Source organism: Chiloscyllium plagiosum, unplaced genomic scaffold, assembly GCF_037043375.1.
Source record: "Chiloscyllium plagiosum isolate Xiang-an unplaced genomic scaffold, Cpla_swu_hap1 HiC_scaffold_43, whole genome shotgun sequence".
NCBI classification, from domain to species: Eukaryota; Metazoa; Chordata; class Chondrichthyes; order Orectolobiformes; family Hemiscylliidae; genus Chiloscyllium; species Chiloscyllium plagiosum.
In genome coordinates, this window is record NW_028270181.1 from 20,266,746 (window position 1) to 20,289,560 (window position 22,815).

The window sequence follows — 22,815 nt, forward strand, 5'->3', positions numbered from 1 at the left end:
AATGTCTAGAATGAAATGCATATTAAAGATTGCAATATTCATGAGGGATATTTCATGAAATTGCTATTAGCCAAGTACAACTGCCCTTGAGTCTGTTTATTTGCATCAGTAAATAGGTCTGAGTATGTGTGGCCTCATTGTATAATGTGGCTGACAGAAAATATTGCAAATGAGAGAACCAATTAGGCCTGAATTATGGATGTCTTGCACTGTGAACCAATACCCCCAAGGATTTAGACTGAACTTGCAACAATTAATTTTAGTTTGGACTCTTTGAGCTAGTATTTAAAACACTCTCATCTCAATGACCTAGGCTTCATTCAAAAACATATTGTAGGAAAAAAACAGACAGTAATATATCGCGGTGCCAGCTCATCACTCACATAAGACAACTTTTATTGTAGACTTTTGTGAGCACTTTAATGTTCATCATTAAGCAGCACATGTTGCTCAGAGTGCATTATTTTGTTGTCTGCTTGAGTGGCTTGTGCAAAGGGACCCCCACATTATTATTCTGGAAGCCTTCAACATTTCACATGGCTCACATCTGTGAAGATTTCCTCTTCATCCTGAAGTCAGGAAGCTTCAGGAATCTCACAGAGAATTGACTTGATATGAACGGTATACCTAAAAACATATGAAAAGGGCAGGAAAGGACAAGTGAGTCCATTAAACTTGCTGACATGGTCCAACATGCGGGGGAAGTATGGTGACTATGGGTCAGAGCCCTGAAATACTCAGGATATTTTTAACTTGTAATTCCAATATGTGTTTTTTTGTTAGAGAGGGCAGATGTGAATCGAGCATCTCTCCCGAGAAAGAGAACCACATAATGCCATACATACAGATGTAAAAGCAAATTCAAACATGAACCCTTCAAAGTGGAAAGTGACAAGTACAGACTGGACTGTGAGATTTCTTGCTAATGAGAGGCTAATGATCTCTTGCCCAAAGGTAAGTCACACCTTGTGCATGATGTCTCATACTGCAGACACATTTCATTTTCAAAAATATACAAGGAGACCTATTCAAAAAAAACTCTGTCAAGATCTACTGGTGGGGTCTCATGGGACTGAGGTTCTCTTGTGTGTTAATCAGCTAAGACACATGGAGGTACCAGCCTGGGTTCAACCATTGGCATGCTATAAAGGGCACAGTCAAAGAATTAGCCCAAGGCAAATTGTAGGTAAATGTGGCTCTCCACTCTGAGTGCTACAAGCTAGCCAAAAGGAAGGACAAAAAACAGTCTCTCTCTCTCTCTGTCTTTCTTTGAACTTGAATGCTTAAATTCAGAGAGAGTTTCAAAAAGAATCAAACAACAGATTCTCAGTCAAACTGCAAAAGTGAGAGTCTTGAAATCGACTGTCAAATGACCAATGTCAATGCTACCACTAGCCTCCAAATCAATGTCAGGAAGGTTTGACAATCTGTTCTTCAGAAAAAAATCAAAGACTGATTCCATTTATTTTGTAGATACAATCTTTTTGTACTCACCTTTTATTTCAAATCTGTGTTATGATACTAATTCTTCTTGCACTTAGTCATTCGTAAACTCACTCATTGTGAACTCAAGAAAGCCTGTGAAATTAGCTCCTCAGAAAACATAAGTGCGTTTGGGTCTGGAGAAATGTATCAACAAGGAAGGGATCAACATTTGCTGGATAATCCTGAGTGTGGAAAGGATTGTACTGATGGTCAATTTAGAATTATCAGTTGGGCTTTGGATGTGTTTGCCTGGACTGGAGGCTTCATACATTAAAACACAGACCCTGCTCTTCACAGATAGGAAGAACACGTGTACACACTGCACTTATTTCAATTCAACAGAATAGGTGACAGTCATTTGCTGGTTCATTTCCAGGGCAATGCCCTGACTATCCAGAGTCAATCTGCCTGATCTAAAATTGAAATGATGCCCAGCAGTTAACAGTCAATCGTTAGTAACTGTTGCATTCTCTATGTAAAAAAATCACATGACACCAGGTTATAGTCCAACAGGTTTATTTGGAAGTATTAGCTTTCAGAGTGCTGCTCCTTCATCAGGTAGCTATGGAGTAGCATCATAAGACACAGAATTTATAGCAAAAGATTACAGTGTCGTGTAAATGATGTAATTTATTGAACGAATCTCGGTGTTGTTAAGTATTTTATCTTTTAGAATGGGTTACAGGTTTCGGTTCATTAATATGTAAATTCCAGAACTTCCTTGAAGTCACATTCTTGAAATAACTTAAGGTTTTATAAAACGAGGTGACATCTCAGCTCAGGCAATACATTAAAGGTGTGAGGTTAGATTCTGACTGCATCCCAGTCAGAAGCCAGACTGGTTCTATTTCCAAAGTAGGAATTTATAAAATATTATATGGATTGACTGATTGCATTGACTGCCTGCAGATTGTGTGCTTTTTGAACAAAATAGAATTTAATTGCAATTACAATTCTGCAAATGCAAATTTACCTCATAGACTTGTGTGTGTGTGTGTGTGTATATGTGTGTGTGTGTGTGTGTATGTGTGTGTGTGTGTGTATAGTGCAGTGGAGTCACCTGTAGTGTGACATGAACTCAAGGTTCTGATTGAGGCCATCCTCATGGTTACTGAACTTGACTATCAGCCTCTGCTTGGCCACTCTGCTTTGTCACGTATCCTGAAGTCTGCCTTGGAGGATGGTCACCCAAAGATCCGAGATCAAATGTCCCTGACTGCTGAAGTGTTCCCTGACTGGGAGGTTGCACGTTGCCCATTCATTCGTTGTCATAGCAGCTGCTTGGTCTCACCAATGTACCATGCCTTGGGGCATCCTTGCCTGCAGCGTATGAGATAGACAAAGTAGGTCGAGTCACCTGAGTACCTGTCGCATACATGATGGGTGGTGTCCCCATGTGTTGTCCGTGTCGACAATCTGACATGTCTTGCAGTGGTTGCCCTAACAGGGTTGTGTGGTGTTGTGGTCGATGTTGTCCTGAAGGCTGGACAGTTTGCTGTGAACGATGGTCTATTTAAGGTTTGGCAGTTGTTTAAAGGTGAGAAGTGGGGGCATAGGGAAGGTCTTGTCGAGGTGCTTAACCTCACTGATAATGCGTTGCAGGCTGTGAAGAACATGGCGTAATTTCTCTGCTCCCAAGAAGTACTGGACAACGAAGGGTACCCTATCGGTCACATCCTGTGTCTGTCTCTATTGCAATATCTCTGCTAATCAGAGTTTTCCAACCAATCAGCACTTGTCTCTCTGTATAGTATAAATATTGGTGCTTTCCTTTGTTGTTATCCTTGCAAATTGTCCTGATGAGTGCAAGATGAAAAGCTTTGGAAAAAATTAGTCTCTTTTTTTCGGAAATATGCTCTAAGCTCATCTTCCATCTGCCCAAACTTCTTCCTTTGTATAAGAAAGGTAGGACCTGAAAAGCTAACTGACCCCACAAGATACGCTCCACCCATCAGAATATAAAGGACTATTCCTAGGAGGAGTTAACTTTTGTTTATGTGTTTGTATCTTGCCAGGTCTGCTGTTATGCTTGTCACTAATATTGTGAGAAAATGTTTTAGCCCTTTCAGTAAAGTCCTTACTCTTAAATTGAGCCCATTCCCTCATTAAAAAAAATCTTCGATATCATAGAAGTCAGTGATCAGGGGCACAGATTTAAGGCAGTTGATAGAAAGATTACAGAAGACATCAGAACAACTTTTTCACTCAGAGGTGAAGGTGTCTGGAGTTCACTGTCTGGCTTGTTGGTTGAGGCAGAGACTCACAGTTCATTTAGAACATAAAATCCATAGAAACAGGCCATTTGGCCACACCAACCCTCCAACGAGTAATCCTCCCAGACCCATCCCCTTAACCTATAACCCTACATTTTCCATGGCTAATGCACCTAACCTACACATCTCTGAACACTATTTAAGAGGAACCTGGATCTGTTGCAGAGTTGCTGTAACCTGTACGACACCAGATGAGGTACTGGAAGTTAAGATTGGAATATCCAACTCATTCCAGAGATGTGTAATACCATCTCTGAACAAATTGATAAGAAAATAGTTTTTGCTTTGGATTGAGTGGCTAGTTTTTGTAGACATGATGGGCTGAATGACGTTTTCCTCTGCTATAGCTGGTTGGTTTTGGAAGTAGCTACTAAGTAATATGTAATAAACCCATTACTGTTCATCAAATGTGAGCCAAATGTCTGCCTAAGACATTACGTGTCTTCAGAGTCGTGAAGAAGTGTTACACCCGAAACGTTGACTTCTCCATCTCCTGATGCTGCCTGGCTTGCTGTGTTCTTCCAGCCTCCTGCCTGTCTACTTTGAATTTCAGCATCTGCGGGGTTTTTTGCCTCTAAGACATTATGTGAGCATCCTTCCCCTTATGTTATCAGTAACCTAAGAAGGATTGGGGGCAGTGAATCACTGATCATATAAAATTGTGATAGCAGTGAGAGGAGACCAGTTACTGTGATTCCCTTCTGAGATTTGAAACATCAGCTTGACCCTCAGTGAGGTGGGGGAACATTTTCTAGTGGTGTACAGGTGCTGGGGGAGGCTGAAGGAGTTGCACAGTGGGGAGCTTCTGACCTGTTCTTGTAGCCACTGTGTTTATGTGGTAAGTTTTGCTGAGTTTCTGGTCAATGGTAACTCCCCTAGGATGTTAATGTCAGGATATTTGGTGATGGCTACACCAATGAATGTCATGGGGCAATGATTAGATTGTCTCTTATTGGAGATGGTCATTGTCTGACATTTACATGAGGTGAATGTTACTTGCTACTTGTAAGCCCAAGCCTCGATATTGTCCAGATCTTGTTGCATTTGAACATGGACTGCTTCAGTATCTGAGGAGTTGCAAATGGTGCTAAGCATTGTGCAATTATTGGCAAACACCCCCACTGCTGATCTTATAGAGGGAAGGTCATTAATGAAGCAGCTAAAGATGGTTGGGCCTAGTACACTACCCTATGGAACTCCTGGAGAGATGCTCTGGAGCTGAGATGACTGAATTCCAACAACCACAAGCATCTGCCTGTGTGCCTGGACTGACTTCAATCAGTGAAGAATTTGCCCTCTGGTACCCATTGATTCCAGTTTTGCTTGGGCTCTTTGGTTGCAGCTTTGAAGTCAAGGCTTTCACTAACACCTCACCTCTGGAATTCTGCTCTTTTGTCCATGTTTGAACCATATTCCACAACAGACATTACTGCCTTGAACCTCATTATCCCAATCCCCTAGCTTGGGATATCCAGACCCAGTCACTTTCGCAATATTGTCATTCTAATCATAGTGTTCCAATTTCTGCACATTTTCTCTTTAAAAAGCACCAGAAGGATGTTAAGTACTGAATTCATTGGAGCTTCCTATCCTAAAATCCAATAACCTTCGAAGCATTTCCTGGTCTAGTTCTGACTTTTTGGCTTTGTGGTGAACTATAAGTATAGCCAATGTATATGTTCACAAAATTAGCTCCATACTGTTGTATAGAAATAAACTTACATTGTAACATAACCTGTTCAGTGTTAATAACCGGAATTTGGAAGGAACATGCATCAGAGTGTACATGATACTAGTTATAGTTAATCCACATATATCGCTTCTGAGAAGAATGTGAATCTTTCTTAACTTAAATGTCACTTCATAGCATTTATGACCAAACTTAATGAGTGAATGTTACATAATATCCTTCATCCCGGTTAACCTTCAAACTTCACTGATTAGATTTTCCAAATATCAACAGTTCCATGACATTGGCATTCACAGTGACAGTGGAACAGATTCTTGGGCATGCCAAAGTCAAAGGAAGTGTGTAATATCCAGAAGATTGAGCCAAAATCCCTAATTATGTTACAAAAGCAAGGATTATTCATTATCCAACAACTCACCAAGGAAATCTTAAATTCTTCTGCTGTTTACTTCCTAATTTAAAAGCAAAACCCAGAGAAGTAATTACTCAGAAACTAAAACTGTTATTGATAGCATGGTCCTTGCCTTACACTGAAGAAGTGATCAACCGAAGAAGCCTGCATTTGGTTTTAACTTTGTCATGAGTTAAAAGCACCACAACCTTGGATTTCTAGAGTTTCCCACTCACTGAGTTCACTCTGGTGCTTTACTCAAGACTCCATGAACCACCTTAATAATAGCAATAGAAAATTGTGTTTGTGCATTGCACCAAAGGAAAGCACTAGAAATATTCAAACTCTGTCACATTTTGGGCATTGCGCATGAACCCAGGTCTGTCAGCACTAAAGATCAATACCAAGGCATTTGGATGTAGTTTTGCTCGCTAAATTGGAAGGTTCGCTAAGACCAATGCATTTCTTAGCAAAGATCATAATCAATAACAGGAACTCTGGCTGTTTTGTGGTAATTACCTGGCTAAATCTACCTAATACAGAGTAGAATTTCTGATTGAATCAAGCAAACCTGTTTTATAAACTGTCCCCTTATTTCCAAAAGAAATCATTAAAAGACTTTTAAGTGTAAATTTGAAGCCCAGAGTGATCACCAGTGTCATTTTCCTGGTGATCTTTTGTTTGTGAACAGAAAAGCACTTCTGATGACTAGCTGCCAAATAAACATCATAAAACTGAAAGAATTGTGGATACTGGAATCAGTTCTGAGGAAATGTTAACTCTGATTTCTCTCCACAGATGCTGCCAAAACTGCAAAGCTTTTCTAGCAATTTCTGTTTCTGTGTCAAATAAACATGTTTGCCTTGGAATGCACCTTGCCTGTATTGCAAAGCTTAAGTTCATTAAGATATTTTGAGTTGTAAGTTGCCAGTACAATGATTACAATACAATTATTCTGCATGGGAATGACTTTCCAATCCTGGATACTGGCTCTGCTTTGACACTAATGTGATATTTCTAATTTGGGCACCATCACCTTGTAGATAGTGTGAAGTTTTTGCACTGTGAGCATTTATTCAGTTTGAACTGGATTGAAACAAACCACACAGCACACTTAGCAGAGAGGTTTTCATTCAACTTGGATCTGGACCCAGGCTGCAGAATTTGGCACATGTTTACTAATTTGCCTCACTTTCCCACAAATTGTTCACCTACTAACTGAAATGAACTGAGAATATATGGGCGGAGGCTAGACAATTTCAAAACAATCGACAGCAAGTATTTTAATGACTGTAATCTTTCATATTGTTCTTTCTCTGCCCTCTTTTCCCTGACTCTACCCTTCCTTAAAAAAATCAGTCAAAATGAATGGCTTTCAATGCTGTTGAACATTCATCAACCGGAATCATTAACTCTTGCTTCTCTTTGTTCTGATGTTGTGTGACCTGCTGAGTGTTTCTAGCACTTTCTGTTTCTAATTCAGACTCTGGTATCCGCAATGTTTTACATTTTTGACTTTCAAAATCAAGAAGATGATGGATTAGACGTCCATTCAGCACATTAAAGGTGAACAGACTAAAGGATTTCAACACCCAGTAGACAGAACCTTGATTAAGTGCGTTTTATGAGGTGTGAGGTTAACACCAAGGATAGTAGGGCAATGGAAACAGTCTGAATGTGACATTGAACGCCAGTTTGTGCAGGATGAGCTGTGTGACCTTTCATTCATTGCTAGTTTGTGAATTACTTTTCACGTCGCTAATATTGAGAGACAGCAAGCTGAATGTAACCAAGAATAAAGTCCTGTTTTTGAACCTGGTGAATATAGTGTGTACAGGTCAGCATTAATGATAAATCAATTGCAATCTTTTCCAGGCTGGTATTTTTAGAACCTTTTTCCCCTTGGTAGAAGTCAAAGTTCAGATATTTTAATGAGTAGTGGTGTCCAGTTGCACCAGTGTATATAGTGTTAACATCTGTACAAACAACAATTAGACGATAAGAGAGATAATCTGTTTTTGGTGGGAAAAATGGTGTTGGTATGAAACGAAGTTTCAATTGGTTTAAAATTTATAATAAAACTTCTGATGCAGTTTTGTAAAAATTAGTTATTAAAATGTTTGAATTTTTGATGAGATCTGTTTGTCATGGAAAATACATTAAAAGGGAGAAAAGTTTCACAATTTTAATGATAAGTGCAATTGTTCCGCACCATTCTTTCCATTCAGGGCAAGAGAAAAGCAATAGGGGGAGTGTGTTGGAGATATAACCATAACTCAGTTAGATTTGGGACAGGTATTGAAAAGTGTAAGAAAGAGACTGGGAATAAACTGGGGATAAGCTAATTTTAACTAAGACAAGAAATTATTTCACCCAAGTGGAAGGATATTATTAAATTGGAAAGATTAAATTACTTAAAGTGTGGAAACAGGCCCTTCGGCCCAATAAGTCCACACCGACCTGCCAAAGCACAACCCACCCAGACACATTCCCCTACATTAACCCTTTCACCTAACACTACAGGCAATTTAGCATGGCCAATTCACCTAACCTGTGCATTTTTGGACTGTGGGAGGAAACTGGAGCACCTGGAGGAAACCCATGCAGACACGGGGACAATGTGCAAACTCCACACAGACAGTTGCCTGAGGCAGGAATTGAACCCGGGTCTCTGACACTGTGAGGCAGCAGTGCTAACCACTGTGCCACCGTGCCACAGAAAAGACTTATAAGGATGTTACTGGGACTGGAGAGTTATAAGGAGGTTCTTACCCTGCAGTATAAGAGGTTGAGGGGTGACCTTGCAGAGGTTTATAAAATCATGAGGGGTGTAGAGACACTGAACAGCAAAGATATTTTCTTTAGAACAGGGGAGTTCAAAACTTGAGGGCATAATTTTAAGGTGAGAGGGGAAATATTTAAAAGGGACCTGAGGGGCAGCTTTTTCACACAGAGGGTGGTGCACATGTGAAATGAACTTTCAGAGAAAGTGGTAGAGGAGGGTACAGTTACAACACTTGAAAGACATTTGGCCAAGTGCATGGATAGGAATGCTTGAGAGCGATATGGGCTGAACACGAGCAAGCGGGAGTAGTTTAGCTAGGGAAACATGGCTGGCATGGATGACTTGGACCAAAGGGTCTGTTTCTGAGCTGTTTGACTCTATAAATGGACTAGAGCAGCTGCTAGCTGAATAAAGTGTGTGGGACCATTGGAAGGCACTCAAGGAGGAAATAGTGAGAGTACAGATAAAACATATTCCTGTAAAGGTGAAGAGTGGTACCAAGACTAGAGAAGCCTGGTTATCAAGTGGCAAAATGTGCAAGGGGGGGGACCTTAAATAGGATATTAGAAAGCAAATAAAGCATTGGTTGGTAGAGCATAGAAAAACACAAAAGATTTTGTGTGCGTATAGAGAGTGGGAGAGGGGGAGGGGGAGAGAGGAGGGGGTAGAGAGAGACAGACAGAGGGAGAGAGAGGGGGAGAGGGGGAGAGAGGGGGGAAGGGGGTAGAGAGAGAGAGAGAGGGAGGGGGATAGAGGGGGAGAGAGAGAGAGGAGGTAGAGGGAGAGAGAAAGAGAGGGAGGGAGAAAGAGAGAGGGAGAGAGGGGGGAGAGAGAGAGGGGTGTACGGGGAGAGAGAGAAAGAGAGGGAGGGAGGGAGAGAGAGAGGAGGGGAGAGAGGGATAAAGAGAGAAGGAGAGATAGAGTGGGGAATGGGGGGAGAGAAAGAGAGGGAGGGAGAGGGGGGAGAGAGAAACAGAGAGAGAGGGGGGTACGGAGAGAGTGAGAAAGAGACGGAGGGAGAGAGAGAAGGGGGAGAGAGAGAGAGAGAGGAGAGAGAGAGAGGGAGGAAGATAGAAGAGGGAGAAAGAGAGAAGGAGAGAGGGAGGGGGAGAGAGAGAGGACACAAGAGAATTACTAAGGAAAATGTACTCCCCGCTAGGGATGATCAGGATAAATTGTGGACCCAGAAGATACAGGCACAGTCCTTAAGGAATATTCTGCATCAACCTCTTAATTCTTTAAGAATGATACTAAGATAGGTTGTCAGTGTAGAGGATGGTGAATTATTAGAAGAAATTAACAGATAGAGAGGATTTACCAGCGTGTTTAGCATTGTTAAAAGTGAAAAAATCATCAGGCCTGGATGAAATGTATCCCAGACTGCTGAGGGAGGAAAGGGAGGAAATATCAAGGACCCTAGTAGAATTTTCAAATCCTCCCTCGTTACAAATGAGATGCCAGCAGATTTGAAGACTGCAATTATCATCCCCTTATTCAAAAAGGGAGGAAAGGATAGACCAGGAAATTACAGGCCATTCAGTCTAACCTCAGTGTTGGGGAAATTTATCAAAAGAATTCTGAGAGACAGCATACATCTGCACATGAAGAGACTTTGATTAATCAGGGATATTCAACCATGGATTTATTGAGAAAAGGTCATGGTTGACAAATTTGATTGAATTTTCTGAGGTAGCTAGGAGTATTGATGAGTGTAATGCATTTGATGTGATTTACATGGACTTTCGCAAGGGTTTTGGTTAGGTTCTTCATGGCATACAGGTCCAGAAAGTAGACCCTTTGGAACCAAAATTGGCTGAGGCAGAAAGCAGAAGATGATGATAGAGAAATAGTTGTGTGACTAGAAGTCTGTGGGGTTCTGCAGGGCTTGGTGCTAAGCCCTTGTTCTTAGTCACAGAGGATTACCTTCCAAGGGTCAGTGCAGACTCAATGGGCTGAATGGCCTCTTTCTGCACTATAATTACTCTATGATTCTGTAATTTTATAGTGCTGAAATAGGTTAGTTAAAGTCTTCTTCAGTGGGAATATAGGGTGAAAGCAGAGACAGGTTGCTGACTCAGCACTTCTAATTAAAAATAGTTAATTAACTGGGGTCTGACAACATTGAGGTTGGGGGTGTCTACAACCCCTCCTCCTCCGTTGCCAAATTTAAATTGTGCTTAGAAAATTTCAATTGGGGGATAAACTCTGCAACTTCAAGAAGATGACCTATTGTTACATTTTCAAGGCAATTAAAGAGGGGTAATAAATGCTATGAGTAGTGCCCACATCGTGAAAGTGAGCAGAAAAAAAATACTGAGAGGAAGCGTTCAAAAACAATGCAGGATCGGTGCTCAAGACTGCTAACAGAAATACAAAGTTTGGTTGAATTGACCCCTCTCTCAATACGATTCTGGACCTCCTGGAGAAAGATGTTCAGGATGTGTTGGGAATCTGAAGCTGGGGGGGATTCCAGGCTTTCCATGGCTCAATTCCAATTTGAATGTATCATTTACCAACTTGGTCACCGGGGATCGCATTGCAAACATTTCGCGTTAAAAGGGAAATTGATTTGCAAACATTGTCATAAATAAAACGGATGGCCATCCCACTGGATCCAAAGTAGCTTCTGGCTGGCTCTTACAAAGGAAACTGTGGAGAGGTAGCAAAATGTGAGCTGTCAGGATGTTGGGGCAGCTGCTTCCTAAGTCTCTTCCAAATGAGACTTTGCCGATGAATGTAAAAGTGAAAACGGAGCACAGCAAACACTGAAGGCTGTAGAATTGTCTCTGAAGTGTTTCAATATATATCCATTTCCTTTCCAGTTCTCTGTAGTGTATCTTTATTTCTGTCATCATTATTCCTGGTAATTATGATTGTTCAAAATGACAATGCTAATGATATAAAGTAGACATGCAAGAAGTGGACATTTCCTTTATTTAGAGCATCCTGATTTAACCATTGCAAGTTGCATTGTCCACCTTTGCACTCAGTTATGCAGTTCAGTTCTACCACTTTCTTCTGGTAGAATTCTAGCCCTAGTAAGTTACTGGCTTTTGGCTGATAGATTTGCACATCATTTGCAAAGTGGTTATGATTAGGAGCTTGTTTCCTTTGGCAATCCCCCATTTATGAACAGAGCTGAAAATGTGTTGCTGGAAAAGCGCAGCAGGTCAGGCAGCATCCAGGGAACAGGAGAATCGACGTTTCGGGCATAAGCCCTTTACCTTTTATCTTAGCCTGCTGGACAAACTTTCCTCATTCCTGAAGAAGGGCTTATGCCCGAAACGTCGATTCTCCTGTCCCTGGATGCTGCCTGACCTGCTGCGCTTTTCCAGCAACACATTTTCAGCTCTGATCTCCAGCATCTGCAGTCCTCACTTTCTCCCCATTTATGAACATCCTACTTACAAATGTTCATACTTACAGTTATTTTATATTGTAGTGTATTGTGTTCTGAATTGCATACACATCGACTTACCAACAAACTCAGGAATGGGGTCCATTCATAAACTGAGAACTGCCAGTGATGTCCCTTCCACACTCAGTTCCAGTCTACAGTGTTTTCCAGGATCAAGCACTAGGACAGACATGGTATTGAGTGAATCGTATACATTTATGCAAAGATCATCTGATCAGGAACTTTATGTCAATATCAGTGCTAGTTGCTGTGCAGTAATTGAATTGTCCATCACTAGCATGGTAATATTCTAACAAAAAGCAGTAACACACATTCAGAAGAGCAAGAGATATCTTAACCATTCTTTCTGATTTTTTTTGATCATTAGAAGTTGATTACATTGTATTAGGATTGTGTTGTTCCCTCAGCTGATGTTTCTCTATTAATGTCAAGTGAAAAGAAAATGACTTTCCCCCGTAGATATGTTTAATCAAACAATCCAGCGATATTATGCACAGCCCTGAAGCAGGTGAGATTTGAAAATGGGTCCTTCAGGCTCAGAAGTAGAGACAATACCACTGCACCACATGAGTCTCTCTTTTTTTTCAGATGTCACCATCTACTACAGTGGGATTTGATTCATTTCCTCAGAATAGTGTCAGGAGTTCTGGATGGATAGCCCAGTGACATTACCAATACACCCTTTGGCTTAAAACAAGCATATGATAAAGTTCCACATAAAAGGTAATTCACACTTAAAGCTGTGCAAATTCAGAATAAAACCTGAGAATGCATTAAACAGTTGTTAAACAAGGGCAAAAAGCAGCAAGCACTTAAGAGTCTTTCCTGGTGAAGAGTTTATGCTCAAAACGTTGACTGCCCTGCTCCTTGGATGCTGCCTGATTCAATGTGCTTTTCCAGCACCACACTTTTTGACTCTGATCTCCCGCATCTGCATTCCTAAGTTTCTCCTAGCACTTAGGGTCATAGAGTCATACAGCATAGAAGCAGACCCTTCCAACCATAATCCCAATCTAAACTAGTCCCTGCACTTGGCCCATATTTGGGTAAGAGACCCATCTCAGGATAGGGGGAAGATGTGATGAAACATGTTACCTGCATGAACCCCCTGATGTTTCAAAATGATAAAACAACCTGGATTGTCTGATCCACCCCCCCCCCCCCGCCCCCCGCCCCTTCTGCCCACTCAAATAATTATGAGGGCTAATGACTCAACAAGAGTGTACAATAGTGGCAACCATCATTCATATAGTTCTTTAATACGGTAAGACGCAAGACACTTTTTCGGAACATCTTCAAAAAAAGATTTGTAAGGCTGGATAAAATTAGGTGGACATGCTGGGAGGAGAGAACAGCTAGGGAACTGAAAACAAAGGCAAGAATATTAAAATTGATAGGTTGCTTGCGTGGGAACCAGTGTAGATCAAAGAGAAAGGGAGCAATGGATGAACAAAAGTTAGGATATAGGAACAGACTTGTGATTCATGTTAGGCTTATGGAGGCAGGAAATAAGAGGGCAGAGAGGAGAATATTAGTCATAGAGTCATAGAATCCCTACAGTGTGGATACAGGCCATTAGGCCCAACAAGTCCACACCAACCCTCCAAAGAGTAACCCACCCAGACCCATTCCCCTACCCTATTACTCTACATATACTCCTGACTAATGCACCTAACTTACACATCCCTGAACACTGGGTAATTTAGCATGGCCAATTCACCGAACCTGCATATCTTTGGATTGTGGGAGGAAACCGGAGCACCCGGAGAAACCCACGCAGACATGGGGAGAATGTGCAAACTCCACACAGACAGTCAGATATCAAAATAGAGATAACAAAGTCATCGTGAAGGCTAGAGTGGGAAAGTAGGGATGGGCAATAAATGCTGTCCCAGTCTGCAATGTCCGCATCCCATGAATGAATGACTTATGAGGGTTTCAGTAGCTTATGAGCTGAGGCAGAGAGATAGTCATCAGCATTACTGATTTGAAGATAGCCATTCTTAGTGTTGAAGTAGATATTTGGTCAGACGTTTATTTTAGGTTCAAACAGGTTATGAATAGTCTGGCTCAGCCTAAGGGAATCGCCAGGAAGATGGACAGACTCTATGGCTAAGTAGCAGCGTGGAGTCCAAAGAGAATTGGTCTCACTAGTATTTAGTGGACCAGGTTCCTTGCTGCTGGAGGTTGAGAACAGTAGCACTGTGTTTGGTCATGTCCAAATGCTGGTTAAATGTTACTGCTGCTGGCAAATTGATGGAATTACTGAGGAATTCTTCATCACAGTTCGGTTGCAATTACTCTGCAATAAATTCACTGCAGCAAATTCACACCTGAGTTATGTCACACTGACACAAAGGCTTATATGCAAATCAATGACAACTCAGAAATACATCGATGCAGCAAAATCCAGAGAGCTTGTTCGAAGAGGGGCAAGGCACATATTTCGTCCTCTCTAATTGGGGGTCCTGACAGAATCCAACGTGCAAGGTCAAAGATTTGGATGATTGCACAGCTTAAAATGTTAAGTTGAAGGACACTTAGCTTGTTCTTCCTAAGTTTAAAAGGTTGACAGGTAATTTAGTAGAGGTGTTTTATTAGGGTAGAGGAGATATTTTCTCTAGTGGGTGATACGTAATGAGGTGGCATAGTGTTAATTTTGCAGCAAGGTCACTCCAGTGGACTGATGTGGAAATGCCGATGTTGGATTGGGGTGGACAAGGTAAGAGGTCACGCGACACCAGGTTATAGTCCAATTCGGTCTCTTAACTCTCCACTCGCACGATTGTTATGATCTTTTCATCCTTTTGCTTATGAATGCTGTCCTGTGTGCTTTTCTTCACATCACCTGATGAAAAGGCAGCTTGTGCTTTCAGATAAACCTGTTGAACTATAGCCTGGTGTCGTGTGACTTCTGACCTACTCCAGTGAAATGAGAGCGAGCTTATTCACGCAAGGCATAGTTGAAATGCGAAATTTCCTCCTTCAAAAGGTTGATCAATTGACAATATCGAGAGACTGTGATCAACAAATTTTGATTAGTGGCAATAGCGTGGACTTTGAATCAAATGCAATGGATTGGGGCATGGATCAACCTTCATTAAATTGAAGGAGGGAACAGTCTCCAGGTACTGAGTAAACTAATACAGATAATATATTCTTGCAATAAGGTGTAAGTAAAGCTGAAATGATTGTTTTGCATCAAGGTGAATGTTGTGTCAAAGAAAATATGGTTTGAAGTTTGCTCAGATAGCTCCCCACTTAATTTTAACATTTTCCAATCTAATGATTCAGGACTTCAGTCTTTAACTGTGTTAAAGTATAGACAATGACAGAGGACATAATGCTTTTCAGTTGGCTGTGCGAAACTACTGTTTTTGTTCCTACCTGTGGAAGTGGATATTTTATATTGGGTTTGTTTCAAAGTCAGAAATTTCCCATGGTTTATGTGTGGGTGAACTATTTATTTCGATATTTTGTCAGATTCAACATTTCCCGACCACCACCCTGCATTTTGGTTGCTATGTGTATCTGATTATAATTTGAGCACTTTCCTGTTCATACTTCTGGCTTTGTTTTATTACAGGAAGGTATCCAGCCAAGGCTGACTCCTGCAGATGGTGTTGGGACAATAAGAAGCAAGCCTAGTCTTACAGCCTAGACAACCGTCCTCCTACACTCAAAAGGACATGTCCCTTGAGAACTCACTCTAACTTTTTTTTTACCTTTTGGCATCTTTTAAAAATGCTTTAATTTGTTTTATCAAATGTTTAAAAATATTTACTTCCTTACATTTACTTGGTAGTTAATTACTCTGTTTTCAACTAAAGTTCTTTCCTTGTGTTCATTTTACAGGGTCACTCCTGTTAGGACACACTGTTCTTCAATTTATAACGTGACCAGCCCAATAGAAGCCTTTCTAATTCCATCATGGAAGCCATAAGATGTCATTAAATTATAGACAGTACAAGTCAAGGTGTATTTTCTAAGAAATCCAAAGAACTGCAGATGCTGTAAATCAGAAACAAAATCAGAAATTGCTGGAAAAGCTCAACAGGTCTGGCAGCACCTGTGGAGAGAAATCAGAGTTAACGTTTCGGTCTAGTGACCCTTCTTTTGAACTGTTCTGAGGAAGGGTGACTTGATCCGAAACATTAATTCTGATTCCTCTCCATAAATGCTGCCAGACCTGCTGAGCTTTTCAAGCCATTAAGGTTAATTTTCTTCTTGGCCTTACCTTGATTCATTCTTAATTATTGTTCTGACGCAGGGTAAACCCTCTTGCTTAATTTAAACCAACAACACAGAAAAGATTTATCCCATGCAGTAATCTGTGAAAATTTGAGAACTATTTAAAGTAAAAATTAACAGCGATATTTCTTAAAGTATAACAGAGAATAATAAACTAACAATTATTTACAACTCCTTCCTCTAACCTATCTTTTACCTTCCACTTTACAATACTAGTCTGAAACACCTCCCCCCCACTCCCCCATGAAGGTTTACCAAAAATTCAAGTTTTCAAAAACCAGCTAGATGTCAAATCTTCTCTTCCTCTGTCATCTTTTCTTCTTCTTAGGGATTTCTATTTTATAGGTCAATGGTCGATCAAGGTACCTTTAAGAGAGCTATTTTCAGGTAGTGTCTACATGCTGATAGCTTGGCAGTTCTCCTCCAAACTGTTCAATTTTCCCTGGTGTTATCCCCTCCCATGCACGGATTGTGTCATTGGCTTTTAAGATTGTCAATATACTAAATTCAAACTTGATTGGAATTTGGTATTTTTTGGGGTAGAATTTAAACTGAAATTAATTCGAATCTGTTTTGTCATTTCCAGGCAACCAGCTAATCTAGCTTTCGACCAAGTGTTACATTGTTACCTTATTCAGAACACTTGGTGCTGTCAGGTTATTCTGCTAGCTTTTAACTCTCTTAAAGGTACAGTACACCCACATCTTCATAACTTTATCTCTTATTTAAATTCAAGTCTCACACATGCAATTGAGACCAGTGCTCCAATCTGTGGTGAGGCACTACAGCATTGCCAAGGCATGACAGACTGAATGGCTTCCTCTGTGTTTTATGATTCTTGGTTCTAATCCTTTGTGAGATCCTAAGCTAAGGTGATAATCCCATGATTGAAACAGAAAGAGACAAGGACAACACCACCACCTGAAAACATCCTTCCAATTATATGCCATGTGGACCTGGAACTCTATCCCTGTTCCCTAACTGCTCTTCAAGAAGAGTCACGACATCCTCCCCAAAGGCAATTAAGGAGTGGGAATCAATCTTAGCTCTATTGGCAATACCCATATCCCAAGAACCAATGTAAAAATGCAAAAAAGGATGGCTCACTGGTTAGCACTGCTGCCTCAGGTTTGATTTCACCCTCAGGTGACTGTCCATGTGCATTCTCCATGTGTCTGCATGGGTTCCCTCCAGGTGCTCTGGTTTTCTCCTACAGTCTGAAGAGGTGCAGGTTAGGTGGATTGGCCATGCTAAATTGCCTATTATGCCCAGGGGTGTTAGGTAGATTAGCATGAGAAACGCAGGGTTACAGGGATGGGGTGGGTCTGGGTGGGATGTGAAGAAGGGCCTGTGCCCGAAACGTCAAATCTCCTGTTCCCTGGATGCTGCCTGACCTGCTGTGCTGTTCCAGCAATAAAGTTTCAACTTTGATCTCCAGCATCTGCAGACCTCACTTTCTCCTTGCTCTTCAGATGGTTGGTGTGAACTTGATGGGCCAAATGGCCTATTTCCACATTGTAGGGATTCTATGATTCAAAGCAAAGGGATTGGTCATCTCTCTCAAATTAAAAACATGTTGATTGCTCATTCATCTCAATGTTGTTTCTTGGATCTTACCCTACACAAAATGGCTGCCATGCTTGCTTAACAATGGCCACTCCACTTCAGACATATTCATTGTAAACAAAGTGCTTTGGAATAGGTATGTCTTCCTTTACAATCAATTGAGAGAGTATAATCTTCTTTCACTTGTGTCTTGAATTAAGCTGCCAAATTTCCAGCAGCTCATTATCACCAAACTTAGTTGGATGTTGTGCTGTCAGAAGATGAGGTACTGTCAAATCATAAGCTCTCCAGCAACTTTTCTCATTTAGATCTTAATCAAATATCAAGACCGGTTAAAATGGTGCCATTTTCCTGGAGAAAGTTATAAATCTGCTGTTCTCTTCTTTGTTTAGTAATCCAAGACACACTTCATGAAGAAAATCATTGTGCATCAACAATATCATTTGGTTTTATTGATTATGTTGTCACATGTAGTCAAGTACAAAAGTACAGGAGTACATTATAAAGTGTATAAAGTCACCACACAATTACCATCTTAGGTACAACAACCTAGGTACAGAATCTTACAATAAACATTAGGAAAAGTAGGAGGCCATTCAGTCCCTCAAGTGAACTCTCTCAATCAAATACATCCTAGCAGTTCAGATTGTCAACTGTAGAATCCCTACAGTGTCAAAACAGGCCCTTCGGGCTAACAAGTCCACATCAACCCTCCGAAGAGTAACCCACCCAAACCTATTTCCCTACCCTATCACTGTACATTTACTCCTGACTACTGCCCCCTACACATCCCTGAACACTATGGGCAATTTGGTACGGCCAATTCACCTAACCTGCACATCTTTGGGCTGTGCAAGGAAACCCGAACACCTGGAGGAAACCCATGCAGACACGAGGAGAATGTGCAAACTCCACACAGACAGTCACCCGAGGCTGGAATTGAACCCGGCTCCCTGGTGCTGTGAGACAGCAGTGCTAACCACTGTGCCACCATGCTGCCCCTTTTCTTCACCTTTGACACCCTTACCTACAACAAATCTATCTTAATCTGGAAAATCTTAATCAACTGTCACAGTTTTCACAGTTTTTTTGGAGAGAGAGAGAGAGCATTTCATTATTCTAATAGACTGTGTGAAAAAGAGCTGAAACTCCTTTGAGCCAATGTAACCTCCCAGACGTGTGGTGCCTGAAACTGAACACAGTCATCCAGATGGGATCTGAGCAATGTTCTGTATAAATTAAGTATAATTTCCTCTCCTTTGTTTCCAGTCCCGTGAGGTGAAGGCCAATGCCTATTGCATGATGTGATTGTGATAAATTTGGTGAGCAAAGTGACCCTCCTCCTAAGGGACTTAGAATTACATAAAATCCCTACAGTGTAGAAGCAGGCCATTTGTTCCCAGGGGATTCCACCTAGCTCCATCCCTCTTCCCCACAACCCTACATCTCTGGACACCATGGGCAATTTATCATCTAACCTGCACATCTTTGCACAGTGGGAGAAAACTAGAGCACCCAGATGAAACCCACTCAGACACAGGGAGAACATACAAACTCCACATAGACAGTCACCCAGGAGAGGAATTGAGCTTGGGCCCTTGGTGCTGTGAGGCAGCAGAGCTAACTACTGAGCCATCCTGTTGAAACTATTTGTTGAAACACTTCATTGAAGCTATCTGACAAACAAAGTGCACTTTACTACACAAACATCTGCTGCTCTGCCTCTAACTCCGGTCACTAAGGATTATTAATAGTGCACAATCTGTCTCCCACCAGCTAAAGGAATTCTGCAACTGCAGCCAGACACATTCACATATCATTGTAATGGCAAGTACAGGAAGAGCATTAAGTAGCCAAAATGATTGAATGCCATTCTCAAATCAAGGGACAACATTTTCACCTCAGAGTCAGAAATGTTCATGGATGCCAGATCCACTCCTGAGGCTCTCCTCCAATACCGCGCTGAGCGAGTGATGCAGAATTGGTGATGTCAGTTGGAGATTTCCACTGTTGGAGTGCATGGGTCTTGCCCAACAATTGGCAAAGGATTTTCTGCTCATCAGGCAGTTCCAAGGACACCAGAGGGCCTTTCTCTGGAAGTCGGACCTTGGGGGAATGGCGTACAACTCCCACCACAACAAAAAAGCTGCTTGCTAAACGAAAGCTGGAAGATCATGGTTAAGGTCAAGAGGAGACAGGGACAGAGGAGTTGGAAGTAATAGACAATAGGTGCAGGAGTAGGCCATTCAGCCCTTCGAGCCTGCACCGCCATTCAATATGATCATGGCTGATCATTCCTAATCAGTATCCTCTTCCTGCCTTATCTCCATAACCCTTGATTCCACTATCTTTGAGAGCTCTATCCAACTCTTTCTTAAATGAATCCAGAGACTGCGCCTCCACTGCCCTGTGGGGCAGAGCATTCTACACAGCCACCACTCTCTGGGTGAAGAAGTTTCTCCTCATCTCTGTCCTAAATGGTCTACCCCGTATTTTTAAGCTGTGTCCTCTGGTTCGGCACTCACCTGTCAGCGGAAACATGTTTCCTGCTGCCAAGTGTCCAATCCTTTCATAATCTTATATGTCTCAATCAGATCCCCTCTCAGTCTTCTAAACTCAAGGGTATACAAGCCCAGTCGCTTCAGTCTTTCAGTGTAAGGTAATCCTGCCATTCCAGGAATTGACCTCGTGAACCTACTCTGCACTCCCTCAATAGCCAGAACACGGGGGAGGGTCCGCCCTCGAAGGCAAGACAGTAATTGACATTTAGTAGGCCAATCCTGCCCAATGTCCTTGCAGTCTCTAATTTCCTTTGATCAAGAACCCCAGTCAAGAAGCGTCCTATACTCTTTTTGCTTCCAAAACGGCCATATTATGTCAGCCTAACTTGCAACTGTGTTAATCCCAGTGGATGATTCCCTCCATTAGTTGGGAAGGTGTGACCCTGGGCATTCCCACTCCAAGCCTAATTCTCATGGAGGTTGGAAGGTGACCTGACTGCTACAACATCAACCCCACTCAGTGAATACCTTTCCTGTCTCTTAGCTTTCTACCTCTGGAAGGACATGATTCTTCCCATCGTAGCTCAACAGAGACATTAAACTATGGCCCCATATTTCCCATCAGGTCACATTGAAGACCTCACTCCTTGACTCACCTCTGAGGTGTACCTGAGCAGTGTCCTAAAAGGAAAAGATCAGGTTGGCAGCTGAACATCACCAACTGGAGAATAATGTCACTGGAATTCCAATAACACATTCAGAATAAACGTTTGAAAACTTTATTTATTTCAGTTTTCTTTGAAATTTTCACATTTTCTTCTTTGACTCCTTACTGCACTAGAGTTCCGCAGATACTAGCCAGTCTTTCACTAACACACACGCACATGCACACATTGAAAAATCAGAAGTGGAGTCTTTTGTCCCTTTTTGATTATGGGCACTGTTATGACACAGATGTAAACCTCTTTGCTAATTAAACCAAACACCCAAAAAGTTCACCTTGCTTCATAGTCTGTTAAAAATATGATTGACAGAGAACTCCCAAATTCCACCATTTAAAGAAAGTAACATCAATTTATGTTTTAACTCTAAAAGTGAACATTAATCAACTATTCACAACTCTAAGACCCCCTTTCTCTTAACTGCTTATTATCTGTCTCCAAATCTATAACAATATGCTGTATCAAAAAGACACTTATTAAAGTTACATCAACCTAATTAATTTCAAAACCACATAGTCATTGTCATCTTCTGTGTCTTTCATCTTCCTAATTTCTTGAAGAGCAAGATGTTAGATCTCTATCCATCTCTGTCTCAATGGCAATTGCTCTCTCTCCAATTTTCAAAATATCCACATTTTTAAACCCCCAGCATCAGATCATCTCATTAGTTCGATGTTGGCAAAAGAATAAATTCAAACTCCATTGGGTTTTGGTATCCTGGGGCATAATTTAATCTGAATTTGAATTGTCATCAAGACAACAACCAAAACTCAGGTATCCCTTTCACAACCAAATGTTACATATTTTCAATTTTCCAGTGCATTCTGGAACTGCCATCTAGTTATATACATGAGTGCTTGTAGCTTCTCAATTCAGAACAGCATTCACTCTCTCTTAAAGATACAGTATGCGCTTTCAACCTCAGAACAGGCACTGAGGTTAATTCAGCAAAGTTACTGGCTCAGTCTGGGCTCAATGGGCCAGGTAGTCTATTCCTATTCCTCGATTCCTGTTGTTGCTCAGCTGAGATCAGTTAATACAAGATTTGGAGTCTGTCTGATTGCACATGCATTTGAACATATGATTTGGGAGCTAGAGTAAGTCTTTTGGATCCTGTTCTGTCAATCGATATGATTGTGGTATCATCCGCCTGATAGCTTTTGACTTCCCTCGTAGTCAAGAACCTACTCAATTCTGCCTTAAAATGATTAATGACCCTCTGCTAACCAGCCAAGCCATCAGCCAGCAGCCCATTGGCAGTTCCTGATGGTTTTCTGACTATGAAAGTGTACAATGGCTATGCATGAACATTATTCAATGGGAACAATGACAGGATTTCTGAAACTCTTAACATTCGCAGTTAATGAAATCACAAGTTCAGTGCTGCAGTCATTCAAGGGACTGCATATATTTTCCAAACTTATCAAAGATAATCTATAATTAAAGATTTCCCAATTGCTTTCTCCATGTTCTCCTGCAACAATTTTAACTGACCACCCATCAGGGTTTGCACATAAATGCGTAAGTGGTATTTGACTGAAAAACAAATTGTAGGCTACACTAAAAAAAACTATGGACAAAACAATCGAGGAGAAAAACAGACAAACATGTAATTTAAAAAAAAAATTGTTATTCCTCCATGGCACTTGGACCTTGGAGACAAGGCCAGTGTTCATTGCCCATCCCAAGTTGCTCTTGAACTACAGAGAGTTAAGAGTTCACCTGGCTGAGAG

General features: G+C 41.2%; 1 long non-coding RNA gene across 1 annotated transcript in view; it reads left to right on the forward strand.

Annotated features, from left to right (window-relative positions):
* The window catches only part of LOC148137450 (uncharacterized), a 29,856-nt gene extending 13,780 nt beyond the window's left edge, over window positions 1–16,076 (forward strand). Inside the window, exons 2-3 of the long non-coding RNA XR_015754297.1 lie at window positions 784–954; window positions 15,629–16,076. This is a non-coding gene — a long non-coding RNA (uncharacterized LOC148137450). The remainder of the gene's footprint in view (window positions 1–783; window positions 955–15,628) is intronic.
* Window positions 16,077–22,815: the final 6,739 nt, after the last annotated feature.